The sequence below is a fragment of the Rhinolophus sinicus genome, chromosome 14 (assembly GCF_057876585.1).
Source record: "Rhinolophus sinicus isolate RSI-liver-muscle chromosome 14, RSI-T2T, whole genome shotgun sequence".
Taxonomy (NCBI): domain Eukaryota; kingdom Metazoa; phylum Chordata; class Mammalia; order Chiroptera; family Rhinolophidae; genus Rhinolophus; species Rhinolophus sinicus.
Genome location: NC_142514.1, coordinates 13594311 through 13602749, shown reverse-complemented (window position 1 = coordinate 13602749; position 8439 = coordinate 13594311). Strand labels below are relative to the sequence as shown.

General features: G+C 45.9%; 1 protein-coding gene across 1 annotated transcript in view; it reads left to right on the top strand.

Annotated features, from left to right (window-relative positions):
- Positions 1–232: 232 nt before the first annotated feature.
- The window catches only part of PLA2G2C (phospholipase A2 group IIC), a 57537-nt gene continuing 49330 nt past the window's right edge, over positions 233–8439 (top strand). The window contains exon 1 of the mRNA XM_088790309.1: positions 233–253. The gene's annotated coding sequence lies outside the window, so the exon portion shown is untranslated. The remainder of the gene's footprint in view (positions 254–8439) is intronic.

Genomic DNA, 8439 nt, shown 5'->3' with positions numbered 1-8439 from the left:
ATGACTGGTAGTGACCCTGAAGCATTATCTGTCCCCTTTGGGTTCATTTGCATAATACTCATGCAAATCAGTATCATCAACCAGTACCTCAGCTCCTGCCCTTCAGAATTAATGGAGCCATTTCATGAATGCTTCTGGGAAGTGTGTTTTCCTGGTTCTTCTGACACACAGCCTCCAGCCATCCAGCTCTGTCTCCTTTGTCTGTTCCCATGAAGATGCTCCTGTCTGCCCCCTCCACCGCCACGACCCCCAGGTAAGTAGAGGGGAACATTGTGCTTGCTGCTCCCACCCTCCTGGCCTTCCCACTCCTATTTCAGTGTCCCGTCCACTTTAGCTGGATGCTCCTGCCAGTGACCCATGAGCCTTTTCGAGCTTAGTTTTCAGGAAAATTGAAAAATCGTCACCAGCGTATGGCAGTTGTAAGGTACTCTTTTAATGATGATTTCTGAAGCACTTAAAACATGTAACCTCATAAAAATGATTGTAATCGATGGTGCAGTGCAAGCATCTGACATGTGAGACCAGCAACCTGAACGTGACATTTCATCTAAATCAGAGCCGTTCTCTACTTCTGTGGGTAGACAACAGGGCATGGCACCTGCTCAACTCTCCCTCTTAATCGCACTGTGTTTACATTTGTCATTGCTATTTGAGGACACCGGGCTCTGACTGTAGCCCTCTCCTGGCCTCTGCGGTGCCTCTCGGCCTCCTTTGGCCTCCCCTGCGCCCTGGCAGCATTTTACAAGTCAGCCCCTGTTCTGGGTTGGGTGTGGGTAATTCCTCCCCCGGGGCTCCCTCCGTCAGCCCTGAGCATTTAAAGTGAGAACGTGGTTGGCAGGAGCAGATGTGCTGCTGTGCGCCCACCCTTTCTCATCCTCATTAGCTGTCTCTTCAAGGCGAATCACCGAGGGAGTGCTGGTTCCAGTCCTGCTGCAAATGCTGGAAGCCGGATGCTCCCTGACTTAACTCCTAAGCAGCAGCTGGTTCCTCCCTCTCGCCTCCTGTGCAGCTTTGGAACCCAGCTTCAGAAAATCCCATTCCTTTGGTGCCTTGGGCGGGAATGTTCTAAATGCATCGAGGGACAGACCGTTACCTGTCAATGCCTATTATGCCAAGGGCACATCCTCTCTACTGTATCTTTTCATCCTCGTATCAACTCTGGGAGGCCAGTGTGGAGTCAGAAAGACCGGGTTTGAATGCAGGTGCCGCCATTTACCAGCTGTGTGACCTGAAGTACCTCCGGTGACTTCTCTGAGTTTTATTTCCCCATCTGTATAATGAAGATAAAAATTCCCCCTCCATAGGATTATTGTGAAATTTAAGCAGGATGGTTGATGTAAAGCCCTTAACACGATACCTTGGCACATAATAAGTGCTCTAAAAAAGGGTAGCTGTTATCACAGGGAGTTTGAACTTAGCCAAGTGACTTGGCTTATCCAAGGTTGTACACCTAGTAAGTGATGGAACTGAGCTGTGAATTCAAATCTTTTGAATCAATTCCCTTTCCTTCCTCTCCTCCTTTATCAGAAAAAAAATGCTGTGTTAGTGCCAGAGCGCTTTGAAAAAGGAGTTGGAGATCCTGGGTGCTTTGGCAGTGAGCTGTGCAATTAAACTCCAAGGCTAATAATAAAACAATTATAATATGATAGCTAACATCTATTGAGTACCCACGACATGGTAGGCACGTGGTAGGCAATTGGCAGCATTCTTTAATCTTTCTAACAGGGTTCTCCAAAATTCAGTCACTTGTTCTGTCTTCACAGTTTTTGCCACCTATACTATTATTTTATTAACTTTCTTTAAAACTGACTTACATTATTGCTTAAAATGTATTTTAAAAGGAAAGTTGCTATCAGTACTGTAAGTAGAAAGCCAGGATCATTTACCATAAGTAGAAGAAGCCCAGGAAAATAAAAGGCATTAAAACAAAGCAGTATTGTCAAGTTCCGGCTACCTAATGCTCTGTACCTGAGGCCTGTTCTCTGTTAAAAAGGGGGGTTAGAAAGTGTTAGAGGGGCATGAACAACAAACTGGAGCCATGCAGATATTTCTTGTGGCCTTAACTGGAGCAGCTAAAAAGGAACGGGGAAAAGACTAACATTCTCACTTGTGATTCCACGTTCTTTAATGCCCTGTTACTATCCCACCTAATACCTTCACGTGTCTCCATTTCTTGCCAAAGAAAACACTGCCATGTGAAGCTTGCAAGGAGTTGTTACCCCATTTTACAGATGACCACTGAAACTCAGAGAAGTCACATCATTTACCGAAGGTCAGACATCTAATAAGTGGTAAACGATAGGGTTAGGACCAAGGTCTTTCTCAAGAAAACGTGAAAGAAACAAATCCAGCTTCAGCAGGCTTGATGGCGGGGCCCACCCAGGAGCAAGAGAGTGTTTGCTTCAGTTTTCTGTTACAAGTTCATGGTCATCAAGCTCATTGAGTCGCTGAGATCCTCAGCAGCCTGAGAAACGCAACACCCTTGGGGAAGAGGGTGGTCCGTGTGCTAGAATTGGGCAGGAGGGGATCTTGCAGTCATGTACCCACTGCAGCTTCCCTCTTTGACATTGAGCTTGGCAGTGCTTGTAGCTGCCTGCCTGCTGGAAGCACTACTAGCTGGGCCTGTTGTGGGGAGTGGGGTGGTAGGAAGGTGTTGGGCCCTGGGCTGTCCTGGGCATGCTGAGGTCACTGGAGTGGCATACTGCCCTCCTGTAGGACATGTGCAGGCACTGGAGAGGTAGAAGGAGGTGAAGCCCTAGTTCACATCCCGATTACTCCATCAAATTACCTAGCACAGGAAACTTGGGAAAACACGAACCTTTTTGTGCCGCTGTTTTCTAATCCTTGAAACAGGGCTGTACTAGTACCCCCTCATGGTGTTTCGAAGAGGAAATGAGCTAACGCTGGAATATCTAGCCACATGCTGGCTGCTCATTAAATGACGGTTTTCTCTTTTCCGTCCTCCCCCCCAGTTTGGCACATAGAGGCCACCTTAAATCCTGCCCCTCCCAGCCCCTCCCTACTGAAAACTGATAGAATCTTGAGGACATGGGTTGAGACCAGTGTGTATTTGGGCTGTCCTTCACATATTAGGGGTCCCTTAATCATGTGAAGTTGCTCATATTCTCCAACAAATTGTGGTTCATAGACTGGGGAGCTTTTTTTGGTCTTTTTCTTTAAGAAAACTTTGGGCCTGTTGCTGTTCCAACAAGAGAAAACATCAGGGCATCTGACATTTGCTGAGGCCACTGTTCTGCCTTGTATGGCATTTTCTGTCTCTTTCTGGCTGGATTCGTCAGACCAGCTTTCCTGTGCTTTGGAATGGCTGAGTAGGTTGACTCTAAGAATTGCCGGGGTCCCCCTGCCGACCCCGACCCCCATCCTATCCCATTCTGTGTTCTGCCTGACAATGTAGAAAGGGACAGTGACAGAGAAGAAGTAGTTGTTTTTCGTAACACGAACCTCAAAGTTGTACCTGGTGTTTCCCTTACTGGCCTATCGTGAGTCTGTGTTATGTAAATTTACATCAGCCCCTTTTAGCTTCACCTCCACCTTGTTCCTTCTCTATGGAGTACTAGGTTTCTACAAATCTCTGGCAGAACCATTTATGTAACAGCAGGGACTTATGTATAAGGCATGATCAAAAGATACAGTAAGGCTGGCCCGGTGACTCAGGTGGTTGGAGCGCCGTGCTCCTAATGCCGAGGTTGCCGGTTCGATTCCCACATGGGCCAGTGAGCTGCACCCTCTACAGCTAAGATTGTTAACAATAGCACTCCCTGGAGCTGGGCTGCTGTGAGCAGCCAGTGGCCAGCATGAGTGGCTGGCAGCGATCATGAAAAAAAAAAAAAAAGAAAGATCCGGTAAATGTTTAAATAAAAAGAATTTATTACAGTAAAAGTCACATTGCCATTAATCCCCTTTGTAATGCTCCCCCTCGCTTATCCCATCGTTCTTGCGACTTTCTGAAGCAGTTCTGTAGTCCTCTTTCACGAGTGTCTTTACTTCATCCTCTTCTAACAATGCTCCATGTCACACATCGCTTCTGGTATATGGCAGTTTCTGTCAAATAGAAACATCACGGTGTGGCCTCATCCACCTTATTCACCAGATTTGACACTGTGCAACTTCTGGCTCTTCCCCAAAGTCAAAATAACCATGAAAGGACGCTTTGAATCGATTCAGCACATGGAGGCAGCCACGACAGCTCAACTAAAGACACTCACAAAAGAGGACTTCCAGACCTGCTTCAGAAAGTGGCAAGAACAATGGGATAAGTGTGCTCGAAGTGAGAGGGAGTATTTTGCGGGAGATTAATGGCAGTGTGTCTTTTACTGTAATAAATTTTTTTATTTACACATTCGCCATATTTTTTTATCACACCTCGAACAGTATCTCATCGACTTCTTCAACAAATCTATGAAATAGGCTCTATTACTTTTTTTTTTTTACAGATGAGATGTGGAGATGCAGAGATATACAACAAGTCACTAAGATTATACACGCAGTGACTGAGCTAGGAGGCAAACCCTGGCACTGGCTCAGCCCCTATCAAATGCCGTGTTAGGAAACCATCCCTTCCTTTTAGATTCTGTGCTGAACTGCTCATGTCCCCCCACCCACTCAGGACCGAAAGTCTCATTCCTCTGGCTGCTAGGAGTGTTGGTGGCTGATCGCTCTAGGCTGAGTCCCCTCTCCTGGCTCTCTTGCCCCCACAGCTCTGTAGGGCCACCCAGGGGGATCCGCTGAGGCTTCAGCTGTGACTGCATCGCACTTCTGTTTCTCCTGCCCGTTCCTACGGTCTTCATTCTTCCACAGGCGTGATCCGAGCACAATCTACAATAAACTGTCTCGTACAGATCTCTGTCTCAGGCTCTGTTCCTCAGGGAATCCAGCCTTGCGTGCAAGTACATTTGCTGGAAAGACTCAGCATTTTGGTGCATAAGCCTGCATCTGGCTACCAGGAGACAGAATGGCTTGGGAGCCCTGTAGCGTGCATTAGAATCCCACACTCCACCCCTTACAGTGGTGTCATCTTGCAGATTGAGTAACCTCAGAACCTCAGCTTTGTTATTTGTAATATGAGCATAATGACAGTCATGTTTATCTCATCAGCGGTGGCAGTTGAGATAACAGGTCGTGCATTTCGAATGGAGCTTGGCACGTAATAATGGGCAGGAAGTGTTACACATCCGCAATGGCAGACACTGCAGAAAACTGCTTCATGGCCCTGCTTCCTTGCTTTCCTTGAAATTGCACTCTCCTGGTTTACCTACTTTTCTCACCATCTGTCCTCTGTTTGCGTTGCTGGCTCCTCTTCCTCCTCCCAACCCCTAATTCGGGGATTCTTCCTGTTGGGTTCCTGTCCCGCTTCTGCTTCCTTTCTTTACCCATGTTCTCTCTGTCCAGTGTCCTCCACCCTGCTAGACAGTGGCCTGCAGGCCCTCGAGTGCCATAAATAGCCCCTGGAGTGGGCTGCACGTAGTTTTTAAGTGACACAGTGTTTAAGGAGGATGAGCAGACCTGTCATTTGCACGAATAACCAACCAGATCGTTTCCCCTTTTGACTTCTCCAAAAGGCAGCCTGTCAGAGCTTTAGAATTGTGTTAGCGATTTTGTTTGCAACTTTATGCCCTTGAGTAAGGGCACTGGCCTGTTGTAATAGGTGCTATTGCCAAGGCCGATGGAGGCAGAGAGAAAGGTGACTACCATTTGAAGTTCTAGGATAAGAGACAGGGTAAAGAGATTCTAGGAAAGTCCTACAATGAGGACAATGAATCATTATTCTCAGGGCTTCATTTTTTTTTTTAAATTTTTATTGGGGACTATTGGGGAACAGTGTGTTTTTCTAGGACCCATCAGCTCCAAGCCAAGGCATTGTTTTTCAGTCTACTTGTGGAGGGCGCAGCTCACTGGCCCATGTGGGAATCGAACCGGCAACCTTGGTATTATGAGCACAGCGCTCTAACCAACTGAGCCACCTGGCTGCCCCTCTCAGGGCTTCATTTTTAAACTGTTTAGATAAGTATCTTAAAACTTAATTATTTACATATGAATTACAAGATTTCTAGGAATGCGTAAAACCCATGCAAATTATATACAAGAAATTCTGATGGCCTGTGTTTTTGATTCAATTGATCTACAGGCAAATCAGTGGAAAAATATGTTATGACTGCAACTATGTGGTTCTGGGAGAAGAGAGAGAGGAGTCTGGGAGAGGAAAAGATACTGCAGAAAAGGGTGAGGGGAAAAGGGGGAGAAGGGAACTAACATTTATTAGTCAGATGTTTTCTTGTTTCGTATTCGCAAAACTTCTGTGAAGACAGAGTCTGTTAGCCCCATTTTACCGATAAGGAAACAGGGACTGAGAACAGATAAAAAACCCTTCGTGAGGCCACACCTGACCCCCAAGTTCCTGTCTGGACACCCCACCCCGCTGGAAGGGCTAACTGGAGTAGGAGCAGGGCATTCTGATGTCGTGACTTTAAGATGATCTTTAGTCAACTTCAGTTTCAGTCGTCACCGTTCTGACACATAGGGACAGTGCTACAAGGTCATGACAAAACAAGATGTTCCGAAGAAGTGACCTTGGTTTGTTTATAACATAAACGAATGCAAGTTTTTATGATGAATTCATCCCTCCCATCCTTTTAGTACAACCTACCCCAGCATTCACCACCCTCCCTACCACCATGAACACCCCCACATCCCCCCCCACACACACACACTGCACACCCCCCTTAATTCAGATAAATCTTTTGGAGAGCTTCAGTTTTGTTAATTCTCAAACCATCTGTGGCTCAATCCATTGTAGCCAAATGGATCGAACCTGCTTGCAATCTCCTTTTCAAGCTTAGAAAATTCCAGAGGCAGGGTGAGGTTATATCTGGGTGCTAAGAAAAGGCTTTGTGCTGATGAGCTAGTGAAATCCTTTCATCACACGTGTGAAAAAATTCTTGCTTATGTGAGGAGCCATACCAAAGATCTCTTATCTGATGCCCTTCTATGAATGCACCAAAGACAGGAAAGGAAGGAGAAATTATTTTAAAGTAGAGAATTTCAGAAAGAAACAAAGATGTTTCCTTTCCTCTGTGCTGGATTTAAAAAAAAAAAAAAATCTGGGTAGTTGAAATTTGGTACTTGCTTTGAAGAATAAAATTCCCAAGCCTTTCTGTTGGACGTTTGTGGTCTCTGTCCTGGCAGCTGTCCCACAGTCTGTTCAGCCGAGCGTGATCGGAACTCTTATATTGGCAGTTGAAAGTCACATGTACCTGATAAACAACTGCCACCACGTCGGAACAAACATCTCAAAGGGAAGTACTTTTTAAGTGGAATGCGTGTCAGGATCTATGCTTGCCTCATTGTGGTGTTGCAAGAAATGATGGGTGTCCATGAATCTTAGGTTTGAGAGCTCTTGCTTGCTTGCCTGGAGTCCAAGGGTTTCCTAAGGTCAAAGAAAGTCATTCTAGAGAACACCCGAGGACAGATGGTGAGCCAAAAGCGTCAATTTCGCTTTCTCCCTTTACTCCTGCCTGTGAAATATTTTCCAATTCTTTGGGCTTTACTGCTTAGATGTCTAAGTAAGGGGTTGAATTATTTGCCTGGGAAATAAAATGTCCATAAGACGCCTTCTATGTGGAAATCCACTTGCATGACTAAAGTTTGTGCCACTGCCTCAGGTTAAGAAACCCATTTACATTTCTTGCAAGGGGTCCTCCCTAACTTGCCCCCTCCCCCTTCACTTCCCAGTTCACACTACTCTCAGGTTCTGGTTTAAATGCACTTAATTAGGGTGCTAATTAGAACCTAATCTCGCTGCTAATGAAGCAGTTGACAGCCCAGATCAATTAAAAAAGGAAAAAGCATCCCTGGCCTTTTGTTTGCGGCCTCTACAGGATGACATTCTCTTTTTAATTGCTTTGAAACAGGCTTTGCTGAACAAATCTGCCTCTGTCGTTGATGCTTGGCTCCTGGTCACGTGTCCTGTGCCAGCCAGAGGCTGCACTGCAGCACGAGGGAGCCTTCAGACTGGGAAAAGCAAGCTTTCTCTTTTCTCTCTGTGCCTGATGCTTTATGAATCTTACACTTCTAAGGGGCTTGCTCTGCCCACCTGCCCCACTCCTGTCCACCAACGTTCTGAGACCTGAGCTACAAATGTCAACTAAGCTGAACTGTGTGGAACACAACACATCCCCCATAGTATATATAGGAATCTATCTGAGAAAGTAGCAATGAGAATTGAAACCAGACAACTATTTTAGTTACTATTTCTTTTCCGTGTGCGTGCTAACATGGATGCTGGACTCTAGAGTTTTGATGATTATTTTTGTAGAAATAACAATAGTGGGAGAAGAATGACAGAGAGGCATCACTCTGTAGAAAATAAAGCTGCTTTCTCGGTTGCAGACACACAGTGTGTGAGTTATTGTGAAGCAGGGC